The following is a 14,939-nucleotide window of genomic DNA, read 5'->3' on the forward strand; positions in this document are numbered from 1 at the left end:
GGGCCACACTGACAGTCTAAAGGTGTAATGGAGTGTGTGTCTTTGGGTGGGGGGCGATGTGTGACACTGCACCGCTCCTTCCCTTACTGCTGTAAGAGCAATGGGGACTTGCATGAGGCATGCCTTTCTGTCCGCCCTGCTGAGAACTAAAAGGGCACAAGTGATTCTGGGTAAGTGGGTCCTGGGATATGGCCCGCTGAAAGAAATGGGGACAGGACTGATGATTAGCAATGAGTCCTCTCAATTTAACAGACAGATAAATCATCTACTCTGGGTCAAGATAAAGGTTCAATTAGGAACTATTTGTCTGGCCCCACTTTCTCTTTTCTACTCCTCCCCTCCCTCTCTATTATTTTGGCATCTATCTATTTAAGATAGGCAGGACAAGCAAGCCCAAGGAGAAAATGAAGATGATTCTGAGGGGGTTATGGGAGGGAATAAGGGACAGGGTTAGGGAAATAGCAATAGGGACGGGGAAATAGCAAATGTTCCAAAATTGATGGCCAGGAGGGTGTAAAGTTCCTGGTCATGTTAGATCAATTCAAACGTGTCCAAGAGCAATTACTGAGAGGTGAAAGAGGGCAAACATGATGGTGGGCCAGAAGGAAAGAAGAAAAGGAAAAATAGGATATAAGAACAAATTAAAATTATATATAGGTACAAATGTAGTTTCTTAGGATATAATATAGAAAAAAATCATAGACACTCATGAATATAAAAAAGAGGTTTATGTATGAAAGCAATTGAATATTGAGAAAATGCCTCCTCCCAGTCCAGATAAAGTCCATAAGTCTAATATTGGGCCATATGTCTGATACTAATTTATAAAATCTTCTTCAGACTCGGGAAGCACATGCAATAATGCTGAATGCAAGAGGATCACAGGTCAGTGGGTTAGAAGTCTTGTGGATTCAGTGGCTTTGTAAGCATCTCTGAGCTGGCAGGGGTCTCTGTGGCTTCTCTGGATCCAAAGGTCTGGATCCATCAGGGCCGGTCCATGTGGCTCCTCCTTCTCCCAGGGCACAGCACCATGTTTCTTGTCTGTAGAGTGTCTCTTAGGGAATGAGCAGAAAGAGAGGTGTCTCCTGCCTCCAAGGAGGAAATACAGGAGTTCCCAGAATTCTCAGGAGAAGGCCATGCTCACACACAGGCCTCATTGGCTATGATCCAATTGACAGGCTAGACTCCACCCCTACACTCCGAATCATCTCAAGTCCAAAATTGACACCAGATTATGTAACTACCACACGTATATATGTAAATATATAAAGATTGGTATACTTGTCAATATATGTAAACATAACTAGGAAACCAATGGACTTTGGGTCTCAAGTTAAAACAAAGAAAAGTTTGTTCTAATAATGTGGCACTGTATGATACTTTCTCAACAAGAACACTGATCACTGATGACTGAAGACAAAATGGTTTCATAAGCAAATGTGGTGTAGAAAGCTGATGGTGCTCAGCTATTAAAAGATAAAGCATATGGGAGCTTAAAAGCTTGAAATTAAATAAGCAGCCATCTAGCAGGGAATCAACAAAGCCTGCATGGAAGATGCACACCCGCCTGTGTGATCATGAGGTGCCCATGAGAAAAGGTACCAACAATTCAAAAACAAGCAATAAAATGGGTGTGAAGGAGTGTTACAAAACACTCTTGTATAATAATTGAAGAGTTCCTCATAGTAGGGTCACACAGAATGGTTGATATTTCTAGGGTGGGGTATAGCAGTGATGAAATACGTAATTAACCTCTAGATCCATAATATTTCCTCTCCTGTACCAGTATGGACTTTGTTTTACCTTATTTTTGTGAGACGTGCATATGTCCATTGATATAATTAATATCATTTGATGCATGAAAGCCAAGATATATAACCCTTCAGAAACAGTAATGGGAGCAATAATTTCCTGAGGGTAGGGGAAGAGAAGGGGGTGGTAAGGAGGGAAAGGGAGATTTGACAATAATGCAGACTGTATAAACCTGAGCGAGAGAATGAACAACGGAAGTGCAGGTGAAAGGATACATTTGAGGGTGTAAGGTATGGCAATATTAATGACAATAATATATAATATAGATATGGTTCCTGGGGGTAGGGGAGGGGAGGGAGGGGATAAAGAGGAGCTGATATCCTGGAGTTCAAGAAGAAAGAAAATGTTATGAAACTGATGGTGGCAGCAATTGTACAACTATATTTGATCAAATTGAGGCATGACTGGTTACAATATCTGTAAGAGCTCCCAATAAAATGATTACTTAGAAAAAGAATATGGAATGTAAGAATTATGAATCTAGTATGACATTCTAGGCATTAGTGACCTGCAATGGATTGGTATTGACTGTTTTGAATCAGAAAAATTATAAGGTCTGCTATGAAAAAAATTGTAATTGGAAGAGGAATGACTTTGCATTAATAGCATTTCAAGATCTACTCTGAAATATAGTGCTCTCAGTCATAGTATAATGTCCGTATGCCAGTATGTTAGGCTAAGTTTCTATAGAAAAAAACCCAAGTACACTCATAAGAAATAATTTTATATCAAGAAAGAAATTTTTATCAAGGAGGCAGTCCAACTCACGTCTGTGGTGGGATGCTCACTGACGCTCCCTCTAGACTAACTAACATCTGATGTGTCAGGAAGGCGGCGCAGGAAGCAGAGAGATCATAGGCCAGGAGGGGCAGAATTGCATGGATCCAAAGTGGGCTGGAATATGGCAGGGTGCCAAAGAAGCCATGGTAGGCAGATCACAGCAGCAGCCAACCCCAGAGCCAAATGCAGACCCAAGGTAGCAGGCAGGTGAAGAGGAGAAAGTGGGGGCTAAGTTGTCTTCTGTGCTCTTAGAAAAAGAGGAAAAGGAGATAATTATATATGACTATTATTCAAATGTATTCGCCAACCACTAGTGCCAAACATTAACGAGTGAAGTTTGCTTCTTTTAAGTTTTGAACAAATTTTAGAGTTTGAAATTGATCAAATTTCCAATGAAGATGCATTGGGAATAACTGATGCTTGGAATGTGAAAGTGAAGGATTGGTACTTGGAAAATATAATCACAGAAACAAAGCTAGAGATATCATGATAGAATTTTGCAAGGTCAACGACTTATTCATTGGAAATATTTTCCCTTCCAATAGTTTTATTGATATAAAATTCACATATCACACACTTGCATATTTAAGTTGCTTATCAAAAGAGTTGTATGTGCAACATCACAATCAGTTCTAATTCACCCTACCCTATCCCATACTCATTATTTGCTTTCCAATTCCCCTCAACATCCCTTGCCCCATCCCACTCCCTGCCATTCCCAATAAACTATTACATCAGTTATTGTCTCTAGATATCTGCTGCTTCTGTCCCCCATAAACTAGGGAACATAATAGAAACAATAAAAAAAAACAAAGACAAAACAAAAGAGGAAAGAAAAAATCACCAGCAATATTAAATAAGTCAGGAAGAAAATTTCTGTCAAGAAAGAAGCGAGAAACATTTAAACATAGAGCAAATTCAGGGTGAGTCAAGAGGAACGTCAACTGACAAAGTAGCACATTATACAATAGTGTCATCCACCATACTCAAGTTTATAATACCTTCTGTTTGATAGTAGGCTGTTCACATCCCTCGACTGTGGCCAGAGGGGATCTCCCATAGCCTTAATCCAACTAGGTATTCTGCAGATGGATTCTGGGCTCCCAACATCCTCCCTAGCCTTCTACAAACTAGGTGTTCACAATTTAAGTCCTGATATCTTTCCCTTTATCATATTTAGATTTTGTTATTTGTCATCTCTGGGTCACACAGGCTGCTGTGCCTCTTCCATGTGGACTTAGTTGATGTCTCACTTAGATGGCTGTTTGTTTGAATGACAAGCCTTTAAGACCCAAGACACTATTCCAACTGATAGCTTGGCACCAACTGCTTTCTTTACCATACTTTTCTGGAGCACCCTATCATCACTGATCCCTTCAGTAAGGCGAGTAATGAACAGGTCCATGTCTTAAGAGCTAGCTATTCTTGGATTGACACTTGAATTAAATGGGAACCCAGAATCCTTCTGCTGGTCCACAGATTATGAATGACTCTGGTTTATTTTAGTGGTTTTATTATAGTTTTATGACAAAAACATTTATCATTATCCCCTTGGGGTACAAAACAATACCATTGATAACATCAATAATTTATCCAATGTCATAGAATTTAAGATTCTGTTAAGAAAAGGAGGTCATGTGAATATAGTTCAGCTTCAAACTGCAATTCATTAGATATTGCTTTGTACAGATTGAATTCTTAAATGAATGAGCTCTGTTTACATTGACCATGTTGGTTGGTGCTGTGAGAAAATTTCCCATAACCTTCCTCACAAGGGTAGTCCTTGCCTATCAGATGAATACACGTCATCATAATTTAAGGAGGGCATTACGATAGCAAATAGATGGTGGTTCTGGTTCCCTTTTTATTGGATGCCTAGTGAGTCAGGAATCCTAACCAAGTTTCAACAATAGCCAATTCCACAGTATTGGCGTGGCCATCAGAAAATACCTTTTCAAAACAAAACTAATGGTGATTATATGCACGGGCCTTGGCAGAGGTATAAAGAGAAATCATACGAATTATAAATGTAGAAAGCACCATCAATTTCTTATATGCAAATTCAAGCGGAAGTTGAAGAAAATGAAAACAAGTCTGAGAGATCCAAAATATAACCTTTAATATATTCTATGTAGAATTTAGTGACCAAGTGAAAAATAGATTTGGCACACAAAACATTAATATCTAAAGATCAGGCAAGTTGTGGGGGGATACCTAGGATCTCATACACGAAGAAAGAAAAGACATGAAAGAAAGAAAAGATCAAATTGCAGGTCAGAAAAGACTCTGAAACTTGCTCTTGAAGGAAGAGGAACAAAAGAGAAGGGAAGAAATAATGAAATACAAGAATTGCACTGATTTTAAAGGGCAGGATGAAAAAAAAGCCAAATACATAAAATCTGCAAAGACTTGACATTAGAAAATCAAGAGAAGAACGCATCTGGCATTCCTTGAGGTGAAAAAATGAAGAAAAGCAAAATTTGCATTGAAATATTAAAAGTTGTATGAATCTTGGTGGCCTAGTGGTTACACACTGGGTTGCTAACCACAAGGTCAGCAGTTCAAAACCACCAGCTACTTTAAGGAAGAATGATATGTCTCTCTATTCCCATAAAGATCTACAGTCCCGGACACCAATAGGGACATTTTGAATGTATAGGGCCGATATGAATCAGAATCAGCTTGGTGACATGAATTTGGTTTTGTTAATCATTAATAAAACACACACAGTTTTGCTTAAGATAATTGATCATTCAAATGCCATTGCAGCAATATATCGGCAGAGAATTTCCAGACATTATAGCCAGATTTCTTAGAGGATGTCGGACTAGGGATACCAAGATGGATATTGGCTCCAGTACAGAATACAAGACAGAGGTTTACCTGTGCTACACTGACTATTTAAAAACATTTGACTCTGTGGATCATAATATAGTATGATTAATATGGCAAAGAACAAGAATCCAGAACACTCACTTGTGGCCATGTGTAACTTGTACATAGGCAGTCCTACTGCATGGCTCAAAACCAGGAAAAGTGTGCTCAGGGTCACATCCTTTCATTACACGTACTCAATCTGCGTACATCAAGCAAATGCGGTACCTCCAGAAGCTGAGCGATGTGAAGAACAACTGTCATCAGGACTGGAGGAAGACTCCTCCACAATCTGCAATATGGAGATGACACAGCTGTGCTTGCTGAAAGTGAAGAGGTCCTGAAAAGCCTTCAGTCTGGATTATATCTCAACATAAGACAAAATTTGCACAACTGAACCCATAAGCCATAGCGTGAAAAATGGAGAAACTATTAAAGTTGTCAAGGCTTTTCTTTTACTTGGACCTATAATCAATGCCATGGTAGTGGCAATCAGGAAATCAAATAATGCGCTGTATCGTGGAAGTCTCCTGCACACGACCTCATTACAGTGTGGCAAAGCAGATATATCCCGTGGAGGACTGAAGTGCACCGCAATTCATGCTTTTTCTTTTTTCCAATGTCCTGTATGGATGGGAAAGGTGCACGATAAATAAGGGAGACTGAAGAAGAAATGATCCCTTTGAAGTATGGCCTTTGCAAATGATGCTGAATGTATCATGGACTACAAGAACAAACACATTTTTTTTTGGTGTGGAAGAAGACATCGGTTAGAATTTCTGTTAGAAATAAGGATGGTGAGACTTATCTCAAGTACTTTGGGTATGTGTTAGTCTGGGTACATTAGAGAAACAAATCCATAGAAACTCAGATGTATAATAGAGGGTTTTATATTAAGAAAACATCCCAACACAGTGCTGCCCAAGCCCATAAGTTCAACATTAACCCATATGTCCAACACCAATCCCCAAAGTCCTCCTCCATCTCACAAAACACACAAAATGACACCGACTGTTGGAGGGAAGTCAAACAGTGAAGGTGTAAGCTTCTCAGCGCTAGCAGTGGTCTCCACACAGCTTCTCCAGCACCCAGGATAGGTCCATGTTGCTTCTCCTCGGGGATGTTTTGCAGGAAGTGAGCCTTGCCAGCTGAAGCAGGGAAATGGCTAAAGCAAGTGCACACTGGTCCAACCATCAGAAAACAAGAAATCAGAGAACTAGAAAGGTGAGGCTCACAGAGCCATTTGTCTCTCCGCCCTTCAATTAACCCCACATGAGTTTATCGGACAGTTTGCACAATAAACTTTAACTACCTTAGGTTGTGAGGAGAACATCTGTCTTCATAACGTAATGGGTCAGTGAAAAGAGGAAGACCCTCAATGATGAAAAGGATTGACACAGTGGCTGCAGCAGTTGGTTTCGATGGAACCATCACTGTATGGATGGCCCATGACCAGGCAGTAGTTTCTTCTGTTGTATGTAGGGTGACTGTGAGAGTGAACTGAAAAGACAATAACTTTCAGGAATATTATGTGAAAGAAAAAAATTTTTAATGATGTACTGGGTTATTAGTTGGGCTACTGAGCACAAATACAGAAGTTCAAATCCATACAATTCTCTGTGGGAGAAAGATGAGGCACTCAGCTTGGTAACAAATTAGAGTCTTGGAAACCCACAGGGGCAGTTCTTCGGTATCCTATTGAGTCATGATGAGCCGAAAATGATTTCATGGCAGTGAGTAAATAATAATGCTCTGAGTTATTTCAGCTACATCAATGTTATTCTTTGCATAGACAATGTAACGAGGAAAATTAACCCTAATTTACTAAGAAACTTTCAAAATATACTTGAAATTGGATCCCACTTTGAAATTAAAATTAATACAGAGACATTTTCAATGGATAATTTTTTTAGCATTTTATTAGGGGCTCATACAACTCTTATCAAAATCCATACGTATACATACATCAATTGTATAAAGCACATCCGTACATTATTTGCCCTATTCATTTTCAAAGCATCTGCTCTCCACTTAAGCCTTTTGCATCAGGTCCTCTTTTTTTTCCCCTCCCTCCCCACTCCCCCCTCCCTCATGAGCCCTTGATAATTTATAGACTGTTATTTTGTCATATCTTGCCCTATCCGGAGTCTCCCTTCACCCCGTTCTCTGCCGTCTATCTCCCAGGGAGGAGGTCACATGTGGATCCTTGTAATCGGTTCCCCCTTTCAAACCCACTCACCCTCTACTCTCCCAGTATTGCCCCTCACACTCCTGGTCCTGAAGGTATCGTCCACCCTGTGCCTCCAGCTCCCATATGCACCAGTGTACAACCTCTGCTCTATCCAGACTTGCAAGGTAGAATTCGGATCATGGTAGTTGGGGGGAGGAAGCATCTAGGATCTGGGGGAAAGCTGTATTTTTCATTGGTACTACATCGCACCCTGACTGACCCATCTCCTCCCCTAAACCCCTCTGTGTGGGGATCTCCAGTGGCCGACAAATGGGCTTTGGGTCTCCACTATGCACTTCCCCCTTCATTCACTATTATATATATATATATATATATATTGAATGATGCCTTATACCTGGTCCCTTTGGCACCTCATGATCACATATGCTGGTGTGCTTCATCCATGTGGGATTTGTTGCTTCTGAGCTAGATGGTCGCTTGTTCACCTTCAAGCCTTTAAGACCCCAGACACTATCTCTTTTTTTATATTTTAAATCTTTTTATTGGGGCTCATAAGGCTCTTATCACAATCTGTACATACATCAATTGAGCAAAGCACCCTTATACATTCGTTGCACTCATCATTCTCATAATTCACCTTCCACTTGGGTTCCTGGAATCAGCTCAATCCGGGCACCATCAGCTTTCTTTGCCACATTTGCTTATGCACCCGTTTGTCTTCGGCGCATCATATCATAGAGGTGTGCAGCCAATGATGATATTTTGTTCTTTGATGCCTGATAACTGATCCCTTCGGGATCACGTGATCACACAGGCTGGTGTGTTCTTCCATGTGGGCTTTGTTGCTTCTGAGCTAGATTGCCACTTGTTTGTCTTCAAGCCTTTAAGACCCCAGACACTATCTCTTTTGATAGCCGGGCACCATCCGCTTTCTTCACCACATTTACTTGTTCACCCGCTTTGGCTTCAGCAGTTGTGTCGGGAGGGTGAGCATCGTAGAGTGCCAATTTAATAAAAGAAAGTATTCATGCATTGAGGGGGTGCTTGAGTAGAGGCCCAAGGTCTCAAAGGATAAATTTAAGATCAACTGGAAAATAAAGATATATTCTTTTTCTGGCTGATTTTTTGGTATTTGAGAAAATAAATCTGAAATGGAGTACAATACCCTGACATTAGAGCAGAACATGAACAAATGCATCTTATTAGGTCATAATATAGTTTTCAGAATTAAAAAAGAAAATGAAGTTAAACTTTAAACCAAAATTATCATGGAAAGGAGCAGAATCCTCCAATAGAGGGAGTGCTGGGCCAGGCAAGATGTTACCACACCCAGGTGCTCGCACCCACATCTGAAATGGGAGCCTACCCGTTGGCATGTGGGAGAAACACCTGGTGATCTTCTTCCGGAAATCTAGTCATTGAACATGGCATGCAGCACAGTGGTACTCAGACACATGTGGTTGGTCTGAGAGGGAAATGACTCAAAGGGGACAGGTGTTGGTGTAGATGTTAGATCAAGAGGCTAGAGCAGTGCAATATGTCATACAAGTGCACAAGGAAGACAATATTAACTTTTCATTCTAATACAAATGATTTCATCTCATTGATTTGTCATTCAATAAACATTATGCCAAAATATTGAAGAGAGGCAAGAGAACAACTGCATTAGCTATTTAATTTTCTTGTGGCACACTATAGAGCCACAAGAGTCCATAGCCTGCTTAAGCCCTTTGCTGGCCTATGTCCATTTTATTCAGGTTTAGAGCTATACTTGCACCTGGAACAAAAGCTAGGAGTTCTTGTTCCAGATGGCATAGCACAGAGAAACATAAGAATAATAGAGACTAGAGAGATAACATAGCCTAAATCACAAAAAAGGATGACATTAGAGCTGCCTTATCAAATTATCAGGTGTTTACAAAATTATTTTCTATTAGATCAACACACACACACCCTGTGCACCCTCTGCTCTGTCCCAAGATTTTAACCAGCTCCTCTACCACAGAACATTGACTTTAAAACACAAGCATCTGTCTACTTCGTTTGGAGTGGGTCTATTTATAATTACAGAATCATGGCCTTGCTGGATGAAATATTCATGTACACTCCACTGCCAAACTGCACTTATGGCAGAGTAAACTGCAAACATTATCATATTAAAAGCAATTCAGCAACATGGTTCATGCCAACTTAATAAAAATGTCATTTTAAATATTGTTTAAGAGCACTAGTTTAACAACTTTTACAACACTGGACCACCACAATGTATTTATTATCTACAATATATTTGGAGAAACCAAAATGGAAATGAAAAGAAAAATATTGATTTCAGTCATATAATTCTCAAGTAATGACAAGGCTTTAATAAATAGTCTCCATTCATTTATGGGCACTGTTGAGGCATGGAAATGATCTAATCCCTTTGAATTTGTTCATAAGCCCTAGACTTTTTGTTGCCTGGCACATACAAACACTGTATTGTCTTACTTCCTCATAAACTTTACAAAGACAGTCATGGTCTATTTTGCTGACTGGATAAAGGATGTTGGTGATGGTGCTGTTTTTCCAGAAAGGAGTCCAGGTGGCGTAGTGGGTTTGGGGTCAGCAGTTTGAACCCACCAGCCACTCAGCAGAAGAAAGAGGAAGCTTTGTATTCCTATAAATGTTTACAGCTTTGAAAACTCATTTGGGCAGTTCTACTCAGCCCTGTAGGGTCGCGATGAGTAGGAATGCACTGGATGGCAGTGCGTGGAAAGATTTTACTTCCAAAAGGATTAATGCTAAAATGTGCTACCTTCCATTGAAACACCTTTGTTAATTCCTATTTGTTGTTGAACATGCCAAATCAAAGTGTATGTGTATGTGTGCAGGTAAAAATGGCCGTGTGCATCTGCAAACTCCTGTACCTCCATTGATACAAAAACAAACAAAAGAAACTAAAAACTGTCAGAGCAAAATTTCTGGAACTCTGTATTCTAGAAAAATGGTCAAAAATTTACAACAACCAAGTGAATGTTGATTCAAGGAAAGGGAATGTTCTGTGGTGTTTTCCACTGTGGGACCTTGGAACCAGGGATGCCATCTTTTTGACAATGAATGGAATGCCATTCCTTTATAATTTGTCATTCTGGATATAGTAAACCACAATTGTCTGACACAGACTCATGCCTAGGTTATTGATCGTTATGAGTTCCACTTCATTTTAATAACTTCCTGTTTTCCTAGAACCATACTGTGTTCCAATTATTGACCGAAGGTTGCAACTGTTTATTCTCATGTAGTTTAGCAGTCAGATGCTAAAACCATTGTGACACCAAGGTCCCATAGAAATTCAATATTGTTGGTAGGTTGCTTCCCACATATAACAATTCCATGTACAACAGGACAACAGATGCCCTTTCCTGTGCTATCTTCACAATTGTTATCTTTGGGCCCGTTGCTGCAGTCACTATCATTTCATCTCATTTTGAGTCTTCTTCTTTTTTGCTGTCTCTCTTATTGGCACACTGCAATATAATGCTCTACTTTGTCTTCTTGAACTCTCTTTTGAAATTACACATTCAGCTCTCTTACTTTATCATTTCTTACATTTACTTCTTTTTTCCCCCTTCAAATATTTGAAAAGTAGAGCTCAAACAAATTTTTGTATCTCAATTTTCAGATGAAAAATTATTTACAATAACGCCCAAATTGGTGGGAGGGAGAATCAATTGTCTATAAACCAATCATGAGATAAACATAATGAATATTATTCATTTATAAAATGGAGTCAAATTTTCAGCCATGCTATAGTGTTGCTAAACTTTAAAAACATGCTAACATAAATAAGGCAGACAAAAGAGGACAAATGCTGAATGCTTCCGCTTATATGGAACAGTTAGAATATGCAAATTTAGGGAGCCAGAAAATAGATTAGAGATTGCCAAGAGAAGAGCTAAAAGGTTATGCTTTAATGGCTACACAGTGTCCATTTGGGATGATGAACATTTTTGGAAATAGTGATGAGAGCTGTATCACATTGTGGATGTAAATAATGCCCTTGAATTGTACACTTAACATGGATGTGATAGTGCGCTTTCTCAGTAGATTGGCATCATGTGATCTAACATAATGTCATCAACTTGATGATAGGATCTGCTGTCAGCAACTAAGCATTTGATTAAGTGGGAGTGAAACTCAGAGGCCTGCTATCAGTGGCCTGCATCTGACCTATCATCTGGCTTGCAGACCTTGGATTCATTCAACTATTTAGTCATAAATCTGATCCACTGATATTCACCAGCCTGCGGTCTTCCGGCACCCTAGTTTGTCTTCTAACTTCCTGGTTCCCCAGTCCCTGCAGCTACAGAAGTAAGGAGAATTTTTCCACTAACATCTGACTCTTGCACTTGATCTGGACTGAAGTATAGGTATAGAATATAAAAATTTTGGATGCAATTTTTCAGTGATGATCTACCACTCTTCTTGTAGTGCATCCTCAGTTCTCCCTTAGTTCATCTCCTTCCTCTTCTTCCTTTAAGAAAATAGTTTGGTGTGGTTTTGAGGGAAGTTTACACAGCATTTTAGGGTTTCCTTCAACAATTTCTACTCAAATTGTTCAGCTTATTATTTTTTTCAAAATAGGCAGACATTGTAATTATTTCCATTTTGATTTTTTCATTTGCATCCATCTAGTTTCAGTATCTTCTCATTCTTGTTTAAAGTAATTGTTGGCTGTACATGATTTTCAAAATAAGCACAGGACTTAGGGGTGATGATCACTTTTTTTGAGCCAGTCTCTTATTTAGGTACAAGAGGATCTCTTTAAGCAATAGGCTTAGGGGCATTTTCCAGTGCAGATCAGTCTTACGGATCTGGCCTTTTGTTTGTTTGCCTTCCTTTACATTTGCTTTTCTTATCTGGGGAGTACCCAGGGCTACTCAGTATAACAGTATTTTCTGAGAGGATGTGCATTGATACAGATAGGAACTGGAAACACAGGGAATACAAGACAGAAGAACCCCTCAGGACCAGTGGGGAGAATGATGATACCAGGAGGGTCGAGGGAAGGTGGGGTGGAAGGAGAACCAATTACAAGAATCTACACATAACCCCCTCCCTGGAGGATGGACAACAAAAAAGTGAGTGAAGTGAGATGTTAGACAGTGTAAGACATGACAAAATAATAATATTATTAATAATAATTATCAAGGGTTCATGAGGGAGGGGGGAAATGAGGAGCTGATATCAAGGACTCAAGTAGAAAGCAAATGTTTTCAGAATGATGATGGCAACAAATGTATAAATGTGCTTGACACAATGGATGGATGGATGAATTGTGATAAGAGTTGTATGAGCCCCCAATAAAATGATTTAAAAAGTATATTCTGAGCAATAATTATTTCTAAAGGCACAAACTTCAGTCTTCAGGTTGGAGTTTGAATGTGGGCAATATATTTCTCATGAATGTTTGCTTCCGATTATTTTTAAAATAATTATTTTAATTAAAATTGCAAAACTTGAAAACTTACCAGCCATATTGATTCCCTTATGGAAACTATGATCAAGGGGTATTTGCTGTCTTAATTAATTCATGATAATCTAGCATAAAATCAAGATGACTAGCAAGTTAACTTTTTGGAAAAAAATGGCAACTTGGTCTTAAAAAACCCTACATAAAAATCTTATAATATAGAACACAGTAACAGATGGCTTTATTCATGAAACTCATATTGGTATAGAAAAGTTTCAAATCAATTGAAGATATGAGAATTTAGTGTGTTTCAGTTTTGACTTAACAATTTATGAGCCACTCACAGAGACTGTGGTATGTAATCAATATAGTGAAATATTCCACTACATAAACATTGGGTTTTCACCAGGAATCAAGTAACTGTATATCAATTCATTAAAAGAGAAAAAAGTTCCCCTTCTACCCCTTTGACACTAATGTAGAAAGACACAGTAATGAAAGATGCCATTTCATGAATTTAGGAATGTAACATTTTGATATTTATAATAATGTTAAAAGAAAAACAAGAAATACAGTAAATAAACAAAACAAACACACTGCCAGTCAGTCCAAGCTGACCCACAGCAACTCTACAAGACAGAGCAGAATTGCTCCACAGGGATTCTGGGGCTGTACATTGTCATGGAAGCAGACTGCCTCATGTTTCTTCTGCAGAGTGATTGGTGGATTGAACTACCAATCTTTTGTTTAGCAGCCAGATGCTTAAACCACTGTGACTCCAAGGTCCCTTAGAAATGCAATATTGTTGGTAGGTGGCGTTCACCTGGTTCCCACATTATAACAAATCCATGCACAACAGAACAACAGATGCAACCTGCCTGATGTGGGTTATGGCATTGGCTAATCAGTCATGGTGCCCCTAGGAGTGAAATACAGTATGGATAGTAGAAGAAGGTAGTTCTACATATCAGTTAAGACCACGTGATTAACTGCAAAAGCAAGGTTTGCGATTACCAGTTTATTTTCTTTATAGGTGCTTATTGAATATCTTTCCTTTGTTCGTGTATGATGTATCAGATACAATTGGATGCAGTGTGTTTTCATTTATATGTATGATTGATATTTGATGTGAAGTATAAGTGTGATTTCATTAAAATCTGGAAATTATATATGCCTAAAGAATTGTGTACAGGTGCCAAGTTGGCAAGGGGTGGATTGTGTTAGGTAGGTTTATCGTGCCAACCTGGCCAATGAACATATGTGGGATTAATTGAAGGGCAGAGAGCTAAATGGGTAGTCGAGCCTCATCTTTCTTGCCTCTTGCTCTTTGATGATTGGAACAGTGTGCAGTTCCCTTGCTTGCTCTGTTTCTCCATTTGCAAGCTATGCTACCTGTGGGACACCTAACCCATGGACAGTGTCGCTGTAGTTTGAGTTTCCTTTGACCTGTCTTACCATGCTACTGGAATATATACATCACTTGAGCTGGGGCCTGTGGGGCCCTGTCATCTGACTGTTGATGCCCTGCCTTGCTGTTTGCTGCTAGTGGCCAGATAGCCTGAATTGCTCTACAGAGGACTACCTGGTGGTCCTCAAGACTTGAAGGACTGCAAGTGTATTAGTTGTCTCATGGAAGTGAGTTATACTGAGCTATTTGTACTGCTTTATAGATTAATGAACTGTTTATTTCTTATGTTTATCTGTCTATCTATATAAATATATATATGAAATCATTAGTGCCCTGATTTTGTTTCTCTAGAGAGCCCTGTCTAACATCCTGTGCTATCTTCACAATTGTTAGTTATCTTGGATCCCTTTGCTGCAACCACT

The sequence above is a fragment of the Tenrec ecaudatus genome, chromosome X, assembly GCF_050624435.1.
Source record: "Tenrec ecaudatus isolate mTenEca1 chromosome X, mTenEca1.hap1, whole genome shotgun sequence".
NCBI classification, from domain to species: domain Eukaryota; kingdom Metazoa; phylum Chordata; class Mammalia; order Afrosoricida; family Tenrecidae; genus Tenrec; species Tenrec ecaudatus.